Here is a 15,091-nt window from a genome sequence, read left to right on the forward strand (position 1 = left end):
GTGGGCCAGCGTATGTACAACATGTTCTGTCAATTGTCCTGTGAGTCTGTTCATATGGATGCATTGCCCTTTGTGCCAATATGTCATGTCACTGTCACGTCGCTTCCTCAGGGCCGGTGGAGAACACTGCTTGGCAAGCCTTCTCGGTAAGTTGATAAGAAATTTTTATTCCCATGAAGCCAAGAACGTTGCGCTGATGACGTCACTACTTTCAGCTGTAGCAAATGTAAACACTTCCGTGGCACCAGTCGGGTGCCGTAAATTCCAGGATTCTCCTGTGGTGTGCAGAATATCCTGGTGATGGTAGGGGTGCTTTTGTGCCATTGCTTCTCAATACTCTCTCTGTTGAGTTCCGGCCCAGCAGCTTGTTCTGTTAGGCATTTGAAAGCCCAGTTGGACGAGCCGATGACTGACTCTTGCGGGGCTTCTTTGTGTTTACCTAATTCCCTCCCTCATTAGACGAGCTTCTTAAGGCTCTTACGGGGGATGCGTAATTTCTATTCTTGACCCGCACTGATTTCCTGGGGTAACTACGGATTGATGGCTTTGTGTGAGTCACGCTGCAGCGCTTTTGAATTTCTGTTTATTGGACCTTATTCATACACTGTGATTGTCAGGATTACCGCATGGGTTAACTTTCCTTGAAGCAGCCTGCAGAGCGTGATACCCCCTTCATATCGCTGCAATACTCTGCTACATTTTATGTGTTTTCTGTGATCCCTGCGCTACTTGCAAAGTCATTGGAATATGATCATAATATTGGCCATTTCATTTGCAACTCGTACAACATGATCTTTGGTGTGTTATGGTGTTTCATCACCTTTCCATGTGTTGTGAATTCATGTGCATTGTTCATCTTTGTTTTCACAGCAGGGGCTTGTAGAGCTCATCCAGAAGTAAGCTAAAATTTCCCAGTTATGTGACTGTTAAGACTTTTTGGGGTACGTTGATAACTGCTGGATAAATACATGTAAACCTGTGAAAAGTAAGACGATAAATATGAACATTGTCGGCGCCATCTTGTGTACGAAGGCCCCTCCGAGCGCGTAAGCGGCAACCAATTTAGTGTCTGCAACCATGTTCCACGTTACTGGTCACCTGTGCATCACCCCGGCCACCCTCAACCCGAGCACACATACCGAGGCCGTAAAACCATGTCAGCATGACAATACCCTAGAGCCACTTCCCACACCAAACCCACTTGTCCTTTCATCCTCTGCGTGCAATCAGGCCCCTTTGATAACCTCCTTCCCTGCACCTGGCCACTCAATCTGGTCCCAGGCACTAACCGACCCCTGTGGACATAGTTTAATACCCACATATGACAGAACTTGCTTCACCAACAAAGGGGCTGGAATTTAATCAGTGACCCGACCCCTTTGATCTGACCGATCCCACGTGTTTTACGTCCTGTCGGAATGTCCAGCTGCCAGATATCGATCATCTGTAAAATCCGGGTGGGGGAACATTTGTTACTGGAGTTGTGTGGGAACTAGCTTAAGGCGGGGATTCCAAGGATGTTTCACTATGTAATAAAGTAATGCCAGCAATGTTTGACCATGCAATAAAGTGACGACAGAAACATATAAAAGGCCAGGCCTCAGAGTTACAGTTAGAGCACCTCCTGACGATAGCCCCGGTGTCTGCTGCGATGTGCTCTCCTCTAGAGCAATAAACTTGTTCTTCGCCTTCCAACTCCCAGCGCCTGCCTCGTTATTTTGATTGCTATTCTTAAGGTGAATTAGAGGTGGTTTGCACCAAGCAGCATCGAAAGTCTTGGGAGTCTCGCTGCTTTTCATCAATTGGCGCACCAACGTCGGGGCCCATCAGCGACACGTGGGTCCAGAGAGAGAGGTCCTAACGACGGAGTGAACATCTAAACGATCGGGATGTGCACCTGCCTGAAAGAGACCCTCGTCTGGCAGCCGATCAACTGAACTTCACCGGTTCCGAACGGATCTCTCTGGAGTGACCTGCAGTCCTGACTGGGACCTTACGGGAACGCCGCATTGTTGGAGTGAGAGGACAAACGGGCGCTGGAAGGGGACGACGAAGAAACTGTCCATAACGGTCCGGGTAAGTTCGTGATATACGACAAAACTGATTGTTTGATTGCATTGAAATTGTTCGCCCAACTACTAGTATTCTATTCTTTGAAGTTATTGGTAGTAATTGAGGTATTCCCTGCTTGCAAACAAGCGTAGACTAGGAATATTCCCTCTTTGCAGGCAGCGAAGGACAGGTAGTGCGCACCTTTGTCCATGACCTATTGAGATATTCATATTGACCATTTGTACGTCATGCCTGTCTTCTCAAAATTGTTTGATTGTTTTGGACCGGACCGTTTGTTAGAGGTCAATCATCCAGCACCATCGGAAGGCACCCCTAACAAGGACATGTATGTCAAATATGGAGTTGCCACTGTTGCTTACAGCAAACTATGGCACAAATATACTAGAAAGGACCAGGTAAATCAGTGGCCACTGACGGGATCTTTCGATTTGCTAAATAGAAATCTTAGAAACAGCGCTCTTTAAAAAGAAAACCACGCAAGCCATGCTCGACAACTTCGGCCTCTGGCGAAAGGAAGCAATGCAACAAAAGAAAAGAGATGAAGCCAGGCAGGATAAAGAAACACGAAAGTCTGCTTACCAGAACTATAAAAAGTTAGAAGAGGATATCAAAGAAAGAGAGAACGATAAAAGAGAACAAGAAGCAAAATTATCGGGCCAGTGCCCTGTTAGAACGCCTTCAACTCTGTACCCAGAGTTACCGGCTAAACAAAGAATAAACAATGACCTCTTATTGGGTCCCCCGTTTATCCCCATGCCACCTCCTTATGCCCCTAACCACCCCATAGTACAGCAACAAGAACAGCAATATATCAGCGAATACGCCACGATCATTTCCTCTCCAGTCGAGCCACTTGCACCAAGTGCCTCATCCACGAACGCATTAGTGGTAGTAGGACCAGTAGAAAAAGGGTTACCCAGTATTCCGCGATTAAGTACACACGAGCGGGCAAATATTGATAAGATAGTCAAAACTCTTGTAAATAGAAGAGAAACAGAAGAATATGCGACAGACATATGCAATTCTTATGACACGAGCAACAAACGATTCTTCATTGCGCGCTTCTGCTACTATGCGCTCACTGCCTATGAAGAGAAATACCAAGATGTAGGACCAGCGAGGCTAATGGCACTTTATAGAAAAGTGGACATAGGAGATGAGAATGACAGCGAGGTAGAAAAACTCTTCTTGTCCACGTTAGAAGTATTCCGCTACCTCGTAGAACAAGGGCGGATAGATACAGACAGAGCATCGAAGCCAGTGACTCCCCCAATGGAGAAACTGGATAACATGATGCAGATAAAAGAGGCTGCACCGTATTGGGTCCCCCCTAGAGGACAAGGGACTCATGACGACATAAATCATCAGGACGCTAAAGAGAGGGTAGTGTACGATTGGGTGTATCAGCCATGGGACAGACAGGACATCCTGACATTCCGTAAATGTCTTCCAGATTTACGGAAGAATCCCACCGCCTTTTACACCGAACTAGTTACCGCTTTGGGGTCCACGATAATCACACTTGCCGACATTGACTTGTTCTTCGGGTTATGTTTGCCGGACGATGTGTGGAAGCAGATCAGTAAGAAAAACCACACAGAATTGTTCGGTCATACCTGGGAACAACTAGACACATTAGACAAGCAACGTAATCCTGGCCAAAAAACAGTTAAAGCTATATTGGACCTCCCCGATAAAATAGTGCAGAAAGTAAAAACATTGATACCAGAGAAAAAGATACACTGGTCTATAGTGACAGCGTGCCGCCAGAAACCTCAAGAGGATGTCTCTGAGTATTTCTCGAGATTCGAAACAGTGTTCTCCGACTACAGTGGACAGGACATGTCCACTGCGACCGGACACCACTTATTCGTGCAGAATTACGTTAAAGGACTACTACCGGAGGTATCCCAGAAATTACAGACTAGCGAAAGTAGTTGGGCAGCCTCTAAGCCAGCGGCTTTTCTCCAAATGGCTCAGTATTATGAGCATCAGAAAAACGAGAATGACAGAGCCACAGAAAAGAACAAGCATTTACAATGCAATAGGTCTCGCAATGACATTGTTTTGAGCTATTGTCATTGAAAATGTTATTGTTTTTTTTTCCCTTCGTGAAGCATTAATCAAGTAATGGCGTTGTACATGACAATGTCTTTTACCCCCTGCCGCCTGCCACCATGGCCTGATTACATGCGATTGCATTGGCTACTGTGTATATTTATATCAATGTTTGCCCCAAACCTATCGCACTGTTCTTTTGGTGAAGGTGTTGCTAGTGTACTTGCCGGCTTGTAAAATGTTCTCATTTTTGCACGAGTCAGTGTGTGCAAAAGTGGCTGCAAAGTTACATTAATCCCATTGAAACTCGACGCAACAAGGAAAAGTTGGTTCAAACTTGCACATGTGAAATCGCACGTATTCAGACTCCTGCCTCATATTCTACAGAATACCAGCTACGAAGCTGTATGTAATCACACAAGATGGCGTCCACCTATTGCGTGGTGACTATTTAACGGACAGTGTTTGTTAGAGAAATGACACCTTCTTTAATCAACACAGCCCAGAATAACAGCAACCTAACACACACCACACAAACCTCCAGCCTCTAGTATTCGGCAGCGCCTAATTTGTAGGCGGTGCTCTTAGGTGCTGGACAACGGCAGTAATTTCTGGGGACCAAGAGTTAATTCTTTAATCATTATACTCTGACCCTGGGAAAAGAAAGACAAATGGAGAAAGGGAGAGGACGAAGGGGAGAAAGACAATGAAAGGCAATATAGAGAGAGAGAAGGCCACAACAGCGAAGTAAAGGCACAGAAAGTGGCGGTGGAAAAATGGGGCATCAGGTGGAATTGGGTAATGGTACTAGGAAATCACAGCATCCGCAGTGAATGAGAACTCTGCACCCTCACACTTTTTTCCCTCACACATTAAGCTCTGTGGACATCTGGGCGCGGGTGCTCTTTCTGGTCCCCATGCCTGCCTGTGCTTTTAAAATGAACTGAAACAGTTACCTACAGCAACTGACCTGCGCTGCATCATGTTTACCCCTGGGACACTACCCTTCACCCACGGAAGGCGCGCAGAGGATGCGCATTAGCACACGGAGCCGCTGTGGGTGTGGTGCGTGGGTGGAATGTCCACTAAATATGAGCCTTTGGTAGCACACTTCATACCCAGCACAACTTCTTCTTAATAATTGTTTATGTTAATAGCGCCGGCCTATGAAGCTTTGGGAGCGAACGCAGCACCAACCACGCATACACACAGACCCGCTACCTTCTAAACAGCGCGCGCTCACTTTCAACACGGTTCCCATTCTATACAGTGCATACAAACCATGCACATCACGCCAGCACACACACACACGTGCACACTGCAGGGCTGCCGCAGGCCGACGCAGGAGGCCCTCCTAAGAAGGCGGCCCCACTTAGTGCCACAGGATGGCACACTACGAGTCAGCCTCCCAGTGTTTGGGATCCTCGAGGGTCCCCTAGGCCGATGTCACCTCCGGGCAGGAGAGGGGGGGAGAGGTACTTATACCTCTCCCGCCCACTGAGCACCCTCTTTCTCTTGCTGCCATGACGCTGTTTGCTGCTGCTGTATTAAAGTTGCTTGACCACAAGGTTAGTCAATGCGGGCCTTGTTTGTCCCCCCCCTCCTCTTCCCCGACCTAAATAGGGGTCTCTCTACATGCAGGCATTTCCCGTGGGGGGCCCCGTCCCTGCTCAGGCACCGGCCTTGCGCATTTTAGCAAGTATTAAAGGCCGTGTGTGTTCAGGGGTAGCGGAGGGTGACGTTGGAAGGGTTGGGACCCGCAGGAAGCAGCTGTCTCTGGGCTAGATTGAACATGACAACTCTGGACAAAGTCGCGGCCTCACCTTCTGGTAGGGCCCGATGTTAAAGCGCCTACTTCAAACCAGGGGCCTTGCCGTGGCGCTTTCTGGGGGCTAGGCTTCCTCCCCCCGCGTCTCGGCGTACGGCAGGCCCTTACACCCTTGGGGGTGCAATCGGGTCTCGAGGGGGCAAGTAAACTGAGACAAACACCCCCCCCCCCCATAGCGGGTGAAACAGTCGGGGGCCTACGGGGGCATTAGCACAGGACCAGATGCGGTAAGGTTTAACGGCCATTAACAGGCCTCGGGACCAGCTCCCATGTGTCTGGGGTGGATGTGCTCTCCCGGCCTAGGCCACCTGGGGGCAACCGTCACGCGACTTTCGGCAGCAGCACCTACCCACACGACATGTCGCGGAACTCGTTGAGGGGTTAAGGCTGTCTTCAGCGCTTTGAGGCAGTCAGGCTAACCCTTTACAATATATTAAGATAGCGCTGTTCAATTAAGGTCATTCCACCAAGGCGCCATGTCACGGCTCTTCCTAATGGGTTAGGCCTCTTGCTACAGCGCTTTGAGGCCCGTTAAGGGAGCGCTTTTCAATTGCGTAAGGGTAGCGCTTGTTTTTGTTGACTATGTATGGCCTCATCCCCACAGCGGGAACCCGGGCGATTAGATCACGACCTTCGCAGGGGGGCTAGGCCTTTTTCTGGCAGCACTGTGAGGCCCGTAAGGATAGCAAATGTATTCTTAATATGTAGCGCGGGTCTTTAATGTCTGTAGGGTGGCCGTCTCTGTGGAGGGCTAGGCCTGTTTTGCAGCGATTTGAGGGCCAAAAGGGCAGCGCATTTACATTGGTAAAGGTAGCGCTTGTCTGAGTAGGTCTGTCTTATGGCCTCCTCACCGCAGTGCTGCGAGGCTCGTTCAGCGCTTTAAGGCTCAGTTACTCAGTGTCAGAGGGAAGTTGTGCCGGAACGTGTATCATTACGGTGCTGTGGGCCACTTTCCAGCGCCAGTTTCTCATAGTATATCCAGTCCCGGCTCCTGCACCATGCTGCCTGGTCACTCTGCCACCAGTGCATCACAGCACCGCACTGGTTCGAATGAACAAGTACGAGTAGATGAGGAGGAAGAAGAGTTCGCGCTACCGACTTTGGGGGTTCATGCCTCAGGGTCGCGTTCACTTACAGTGATTTTGGACAAATCACTTAACTCTCGCACGTGCATTAAATGGGTAATGATAAACCTTTTCATGTAAGTGCTCCATACTTTTGGGTTGCGTTCGCGTTGAAGACCTAGTGGTTTCAATCCTCAGGGGCGCATTCACATACAATGATTTTGGACAAATCACTTAAATTGCATGTGCCTTGAATGGGTAATGAAATAATTGCTCATTTAAGCGCTCCATACCTCTGGGCCGAGTTCTGGGCCGAGTTCGCACTGCCGACTTTGCAAAGCACATAACTCTCACGGTGTAATGTATAAACGGTGTTCATGTAAGCGCTTCATCCTTTCGGGTTGAGTTCGTGCTGACGACTTTGGTGCTTTAACCAGAATTCGTGCCTTGGGGTCGCGTTCACATCCGATGATTCTGGGCAAACCACGCTCCCGTGCTTGAATGTGCAGGTAATAAATGGGGCTCATGAATTCACTCAATACTTTTGGTTCGAGTTCGCGCTGCCGACTTTGGTGCGGGAACCAGGGTTCGAGCCTTGGGGTCGCGTTCACATTCGGTGATTCTGGGCAAATCACTTACCCTCCTGTGCCTGAAAGTGTAATGTTAAATCGGTGCTCTTAAAGCGCTCCATACCTTCGGGCAAGTTTGTGCATTAATGTTCTTTCAGTAGAGCTGATCACTCTGACCCGAACGTTCATTCGGCATGACTGGTCAGCAGCGCCTGGAAGCCTGCTGCTCGGCAGCGCGCCTGGAAGCTGTCAGCACGGCCCCGGAGCTTCTACAGCTCTTGACAGCACCCGCTTTGCGCCGTGGCCCGCGCCTGGGGGTTGGGGGCTGGGCATGACGGAGATCTTTGGCCCCACCTGACCTGGCATTCCGCTGCGGCTATATGAATACAGTGCGGGGGTACAGCGAGATAGTGATGGACGGAACAGTTCCATAAAAAAACGAGTGAGAACTGGATTTAGAGGCACTTACTTGGAGTTAAATCTCCTCGAAAGAGCAAGCATTTCTGCAAAACGCCGTGTGCTGCAACGAAGTCCCGTAGTGATGACTCCTACTTAAATGCGTGTTTATTTTGGTCACGTGACCCGGAAGTTTCATGAAATTTATTACACAAACTTAACCAATTTTAAAAGTATTTACTACAAAGGTGGTATAATGGTCGATGAGCTTTGACATGTTGAATGTGGAAAGTGTTACTTTTCAAGGGGAAACTCATTACAGCAAAAAAAAAACGGAAGTCAGGCACTTTTGCCTGAGACGGGGGCGGGGCCTGCAATCCGGCAGGAAGTCCCGCCCGCCGCCGAGGAAGAAGTGGAGCCGGCCGACTGATGGCCTCTCCGCAGCCCGGGGCTCCCAGGTGCTGGAGGGAGCCCCGGAAGTGAAGTCCTGCCCCCTGGTACCAGCGCTGCCGTAGATTAGACACTGAACACGCCGAAAGAGCCCGGTAAGTGGTGGGGGTGGGGGGGTGGTGGACGCGCGTGTGTCTGTTCGAATGTGTTTGTGCGTGTGTCTGTGTGTGTGCGTGTGTGTATGCAGTGTGTGTATGCAGTGTGTGTATGCAGTGTGTGTGTGCAGTGTGTGTGTGCATGTGTATGCCTGTGTATGTGCGCATGCGTGAGTGTAGAGTGTTTGCGCAAAGGAATGAGGCAGGAGAGGGGCAGGGCGCCGTGCGCGCTCACGAGGTCAAAACTGAGCAGATCTGCGCTCGTGCACCCTCTCCTGTCCACATTCCTAAAAACGGGCAGCAATAGATGTCGAAGCAGACTCTGCTATCAATGCTTACGCATTGAAGCAGGTCGTGCTTCGACCTAAAAAGAAGGACTTAAAGGAAAGAGTAATGATAGCCCAACTTCAAGGGGTGAATACAGGACGGGAACCATATAAAGGAGGACACCAACAGAATGTCCCTAGAATGCAGCCTCCTAGAAATGACTCAGTGACACCATATGTACGACGCCAGGACTTAGGACAAGACCAATGTGCATTCTCCAAGGAATAGGGACACTGGAAATCTCAGTGCCCAGCCTTATCAGGAGCTAGTAGAGGCAGAGGGATGAGAGAAATACCATATGAACAGGGAGGAAGAGGACGTGGAAGAGGGTATGCTAGCGAAGCTAGCGAAGGGAGGCCAGGAAGAGTGAACACATTTGACCGCCCTAGACAGTACCAGTGCCAACAGACAGATTACGACAATATGTATGACTTTGCATAGGAAAGCCAGGGGCAAGGGAGGGATCCAGTCGAGCTCTATGTTGACCAGCAAGGCCTTTATGTCACCGCAAAGGTCCTGGGCACAGAATCACCATTTTTGGTAGACACAGGAGCAACACATAGTGCACTATCCAAACGACTGATTCCACGGGCACCCTTGTCTGGCTCACACATAACCTCTATAGGATTTGACGGTATGCCCTCCACCAACCCTTTATCCAGACCAATCCCCTTCAAACTGAAAAACAATGTTATTGACACAACGTTCCTTCTCTCCTCCAACACCCCAGACGCCATTATGGGTCTTGACCTACTAAAACATTTCCGTATGACTATCAGGTGTTCGCCGGACGGAGTACGAGTCATCTTATATGAAAATCACCAGCTCTCGAGAGACAACCCCTCCCAAGACATGTACCCCATCTCTGAAGCAGACACATCCCTACTAGATACTTTACACTCTCATCTATGGGCTAAGGCTGATTCCGACGTAGGACGAATGATGATCGACTCAGTACATGTGACTATACAGCCCGACGCAACCTTACTGAAAATACCCCAGTACAAGATATCGCCAGAGGGCGAGAAAGCCTTGACCGAAATCATACAGTCACTGCTAGAGGCGGGAGTGGTGGAAGAGGTAGTGAGCAATGTTTGTAATAGTCCCATTCTACCAATCATAAAGACACAGGGAGAGGGAGATGGAAAGGCCTACTGCTTTATCATCAACCTACGGGAAGTAAACAAAATAGTAGTACCACAGTATCCAGTAGTTTCTGACATCACCACCATCCTAACCCTGATTCCGTCAACTGCTACCACTTTCACTGTTATTGATCATAAAAATGCTTTCTTCTCCATACCCATTCATCAAGACAGTCGCTATCTCTTCGGATTAACTCTAAGATCCCGCTCATATAGATTTTGTCGAGCACCCCGGGGTACACAGAGAGCCCGAGCATCTATAGCCAGGCGCTCAAGAGACAGTTAGATGCAGTTCAATTGCCGGACGGAGTGGTGTTGATACAGTATGTGGACGATATCCTTCTAGCAGCAGACACCACTCCACTAGCTGTCAGAGCGGGAAGCATCACTTACAACGCAACTTTTACCACGCAGTGCCTTTACATCACAACTTTTACAACGCAAACCATTACAACGCATTGCGCTGGGGGGCGCTCTAGGATAGGGAATAGGTTAATTTACTATCCAATAACCTTCCCTAGTGTCCACGGGGACTGAAGTTGGAATAGTAAATTAAACTATTCACTATCCAGCGCCCCAAAGCACTATCCGTTGTAATGGTATGCGTTGTCAAACCGCGTTGTAAAAGCATGCGATGTAAAAGCATGCGTTGTAATGTCGTGCATCCGTCAGAGCCACCATCCAACTCCTACACTTCCTTGCGGACAATGGCCACAGAGTTTCTCGAAAGAAATTGCAGTATTGCCAGCCACAAGTGACCTATTTAGGTCACCTCTTATCGAAATAAGGAAGAAGACTCACGCCCGACAGAATCCAGACAATCCTAGACACTCCCATTCCCAAGAATCAGAAGCAGATCCGCTCTCTGATAGGCCTCACCTCATTCTGCCCACAGTGGTTACCAAACTTTAGTCTCACTGTGAAACCCCTTCTCTCCCTCCTAGCCAAAGACACCCCCTCACCTTTCCCCTGAACACCCGAATGTCAGTCAGCATTCAAAGAATTGTGAGATGCCCTCTGTTCAGCTCCTGTTCTAGGTACCCCAGACTACTCCAAACCATTCTTCCTCTACACTCATGAAAGGGAGGGATGTGCATTGTCCTTCTTAACACAGTCGATTGGTCACAAACATCGCCCATGTGCTTACTTCTCTCCCACCGTCGATCCGGTAGCTAGGGCGCTGCCAGCATGCTTACGCGCTGTGGCGGCTGCGGCTGCATCCATACGCCAAAGTGAGGGAATAGTGCTCTCCAACCCCATCACAGTGTTAGTACACCATGCAGTCGACTCACTACTGAACCAGACCAAGACCCAACATCTGACTAGCGCCCGATTGACAGGCTACGAGATAACCTTGCTAGCACCACACATCACACTGAAACGATGCACTACTCTCAATCCTGCGACATTGTTACCACTACCTGAGACTGACCCTGGTGTGACTCCACTGCACGATTGCGTAACACTCACTGATGAACAGACGAAGAGTAGAGTAGAGTAGATCTCCGAGACACTGCCTTCCCAGAACCAGACGGGGAACTATGGGTGGACAGGTCGTGCCTCAAACTTCCCGATGACACCACCTCAGCAGCATATGCCGTAACCACAGCCCGAACCATCCTAGAGACAGCCCGCATTACCCAGCGATCCGCCCAAGCAGCAGAACTCATTGCCCTTACACGAGCGTGTATTTTAGCGGCTGTCATGACAGTCAACATATACACTGATAGCCAGTATGCCTTTGGGGTGGTTCATCATTTTGGGCTCCTTTGGAGAGAAAGAGGGTTCCTGACGTCACACGGCACACCCATTCTACACGGAGATCTAGTCTCAGCATTGACGGAAGCAGTCCTCCTCCCCAAGCAGCTAGCAGTGATTAAATGCCAAGCACATAGGAAAGTGACTGACCTCATTGGCCAGGGGAACGCACTAGCTGACATTACTGCCCGAACCACAGCCCAAGACAGAACCACGACACGGATGTACGTGACCAGGTCACAAGCAGAACAATGGACTGACGCTAGGGCGACTGTTAGGGACATACAAACGGCAGGCACACAAGACGAACTGACTGAATGGGCTCGGGTGGGACTAAAAGATGAGGAAGACTGCTGGAGAACGAGTGATGGGGACAAATGGCTATTACCAAATGCCTACCTAATCCCTATATTGACCATGGCACATTTACCAGCACACATAGGATCTGCCCCCATGACCGAATTGATCACCAGAGTATGGCATAACAGCAAGATATCAGAATCAGCAAAACTCCTAGTGCAACAATGCCTAGTATGTCTGCAACACAATCCAGGGAAGGGGACTATAATACCACGGGGAGGGTTTGGAGTCCCCGACCATCCCTTTGAAGTCCTCCAAATGGACTACATCCAACTAGAAAGGTGCCGCGGTCTTAAATATGTATTGGTGATCGTGTGCGCTTTTAGCAAATGGGTGGAGGCTTACCTGACCAGCGACAATCCCGCCTTAGCCACAGCGAAGGTGGTACTAAAGGAATTCTTCCCCGATATGGCCTTTGCAGAGTTTTATGGAGCGACAATGGCCCCCACTTCGTAGCCGAAGTGATACAAAACATATTGAAGGGGTTGGGGGTAAAACAAAGGTTCCACGCTGTTTTCCACCCCCAATCAGCGGGCTTGGTAGAGAGACACAACGCCACACTCAAACTAAAGCTAGGAAAAATAGTCGCCACAACTGGGTTAAAATGGTAAATTATGGGACAGAGTGTCCCCCACAAAATGGAAAATGGAGAATTCACCCCTCTTGTTGCTCCGGAACAACTTCAAGAAAAGTAAAAGAATGCACACATGGTCCCAGCGAGATCATGGCCTACCTCTGATGTGGCAGCTCTGGGGCCCTCTCCAGTCAGCGTCACCCTAGGGGCAGTCCCCCAGCCAGTAGACATCTCTTGTGAAATAAGGTCATCTCGGTAGACCCCTGAGTATCCAACGAGCTATGGCGACCTGACTTTCTGCACTTGCTGGTGGAGCGGCCCAGGCAGCTCCTCTCAGTGCAGGTTCCCATTGCTCACCTGCACTTCACTGACGTAATCCCCTCGGTCTGTCCCTCGCCACTCAAGACTCCTACGGCAAGGGTCTCCAGGGTACCTGGTGCAGGTAGAGATGGCTCTCCAGCTGCAGAGCCTCACTTGTTGTACTATATCTGATCCAATTCTCAATCCCTCCTCATAACGTATGGAGTTCTGGCTTGCAGTTTCAAGGGGGGCCACAATACAGCGGTTGTCTCAGGCTGATGAGAGGCACATTGGACTTTGCGCCTGCTGCCCTGTTGGCTGGTGGATGGGCATCTGAGTTCCTTCGCCTTAATGTAACTTTTATTCAAATGGCAACTTTAGAAGGTTGTTACCCAAAGTTGTTTTAGTGACCTTTTATGGTTGCACACAAACTGTCCTCCAGACAGCCTTCTGCTCTACTGGGGAAGGTGTGAACGATTCTCAGGAAGGAACACAAAGGATCTGCTAAGGTAAGTGTGACCTTCTCAAGAAGGAAGGCCAAACAGGGTGTGAGCCATAAAAAGGGGGTTCAAAGATGAAGCTGATCTCTTGTTTTAGCAGAAAGCCTGGAATCTCAGACTGAGGGGGAGAATCCATTGCCAAGCTGTTTATGTGGTGGGCCTGTAGCCCCCAGGTAGCACGCCTCTGGGAAGGGATAGGGAGCTCCATCCACCAATAGAGAAGGTCTGTGATGTTGAGACCGATCAGAATGGTCCATTCAGGAAAAGCCAGATGACACACGTCACTGGACACCATCACTAAGAATAAGGGGACCTAGTAGCCCATTAGCTAGTAGTTGTGACATCCCTCAAGGGGAAGAAACAGGCATACAATTGGCACCCAGAGCTCAGATCACATATGTACTGGAGAGAGGACCGAACAAGGACTTGCCTTGGACACCCAGCATTGTGTAAGGACGACCTGTCCCTTTAACCTTTTCATTTGGAGGTGCTCAACAAAATTACTGCTAGTGGTGATGGGGAGGAGAGCAACCCCATGGTGCTTGTAGCGCCACACCAAACCTCAAAGTTCGGGCCTAAATTCCACTCATCATCGCTTCGAAGAGGCTGAGCTGGGCCACCTCCCTTAGATTTGCCTTTTCTGGTCACTGCGACATTGTCAAGGCTTGTCTCTGAGTGTCCCGGCGTGGATTGATTTATTGTTTACTTTCTCCTGAGGGGCCATTGAAGTTATCTGGTCTGTTATCCTGCTTTGTCCAGCACACACCCCTGCTTAAATATGCTCCAACTCTATGGGAAAGAGGAAAGTGGAATCCTTAAATGTGGTAGATAAGTGCCCCATTGCCAGTAAAACTATTTTATCATTTGTGAACAACATTGCGAGTGTATTTACTGAGGAGCAACTGTTGCAACTCAGATTTTTCCAATGCCGGTAGTCCCACTGTTGGGTTGGGCCGCGGCAGCGCCAGCAGGCTCCAAAGATGGTTTCAGCGAGGTTGGGCCACGGCAGCGCCAGCAGGACTCCAAAGATGGTTTCAGCGAGGTTGGGCCGCGGCAGCGCCAGCAGGACTCCAAAGATGGTTTCAGCGAGGTTGGGCCGCGGCAGCGCCAGCAGGACTCCAAAGATGGTTTCAGCGAGGTTGGGCCGCGGTAGTTGCTCCAGGGCTATTTTTTTCTCGGCTAGTTTTAGTTCTCCGTCCAGGCGGAGTCGGGCGAGCTCCAGTTCGTGGAGCCGGCTCCTTTCTCGCTCTCGGGCGTCTTCGTTGGAGAGGCCTGTGTCTCCGTTGGCATTTCTTTCCTCCCCTGCGCTTGTGAGGTTTTCCGGGTGTACATCTGGGACCCTATTTTCTTCGTCTTGCCAGCCATGTTTGTAGGGCCAGCTTGAGATCTTCCTTGGTGCTTAGTCCAGTAGTAGCGATGCCCAGGTCTTGGCAGAATTGTTTTAATTCTTTATGATTATAGTCCTCTAATCGTTCCTTCTGGAACTCCGCAGTCGGTCCGGTTTCTTTGGTCGTCATGGTCGCGGTGTGTTTCTGTCAGTAGTGGGTGAGTCACTCTCTGTACGATTTGCGTCGGCTCGGATCGCACCGCTTGC

Source organism: Lissotriton helveticus, chromosome 4_1 (assembly GCF_964261635.1).
Source record: "Lissotriton helveticus chromosome 4_1, aLisHel1.1, whole genome shotgun sequence".
NCBI lineage: Eukaryota > Metazoa > Chordata > Amphibia > Caudata > Salamandridae > Lissotriton > Lissotriton helveticus.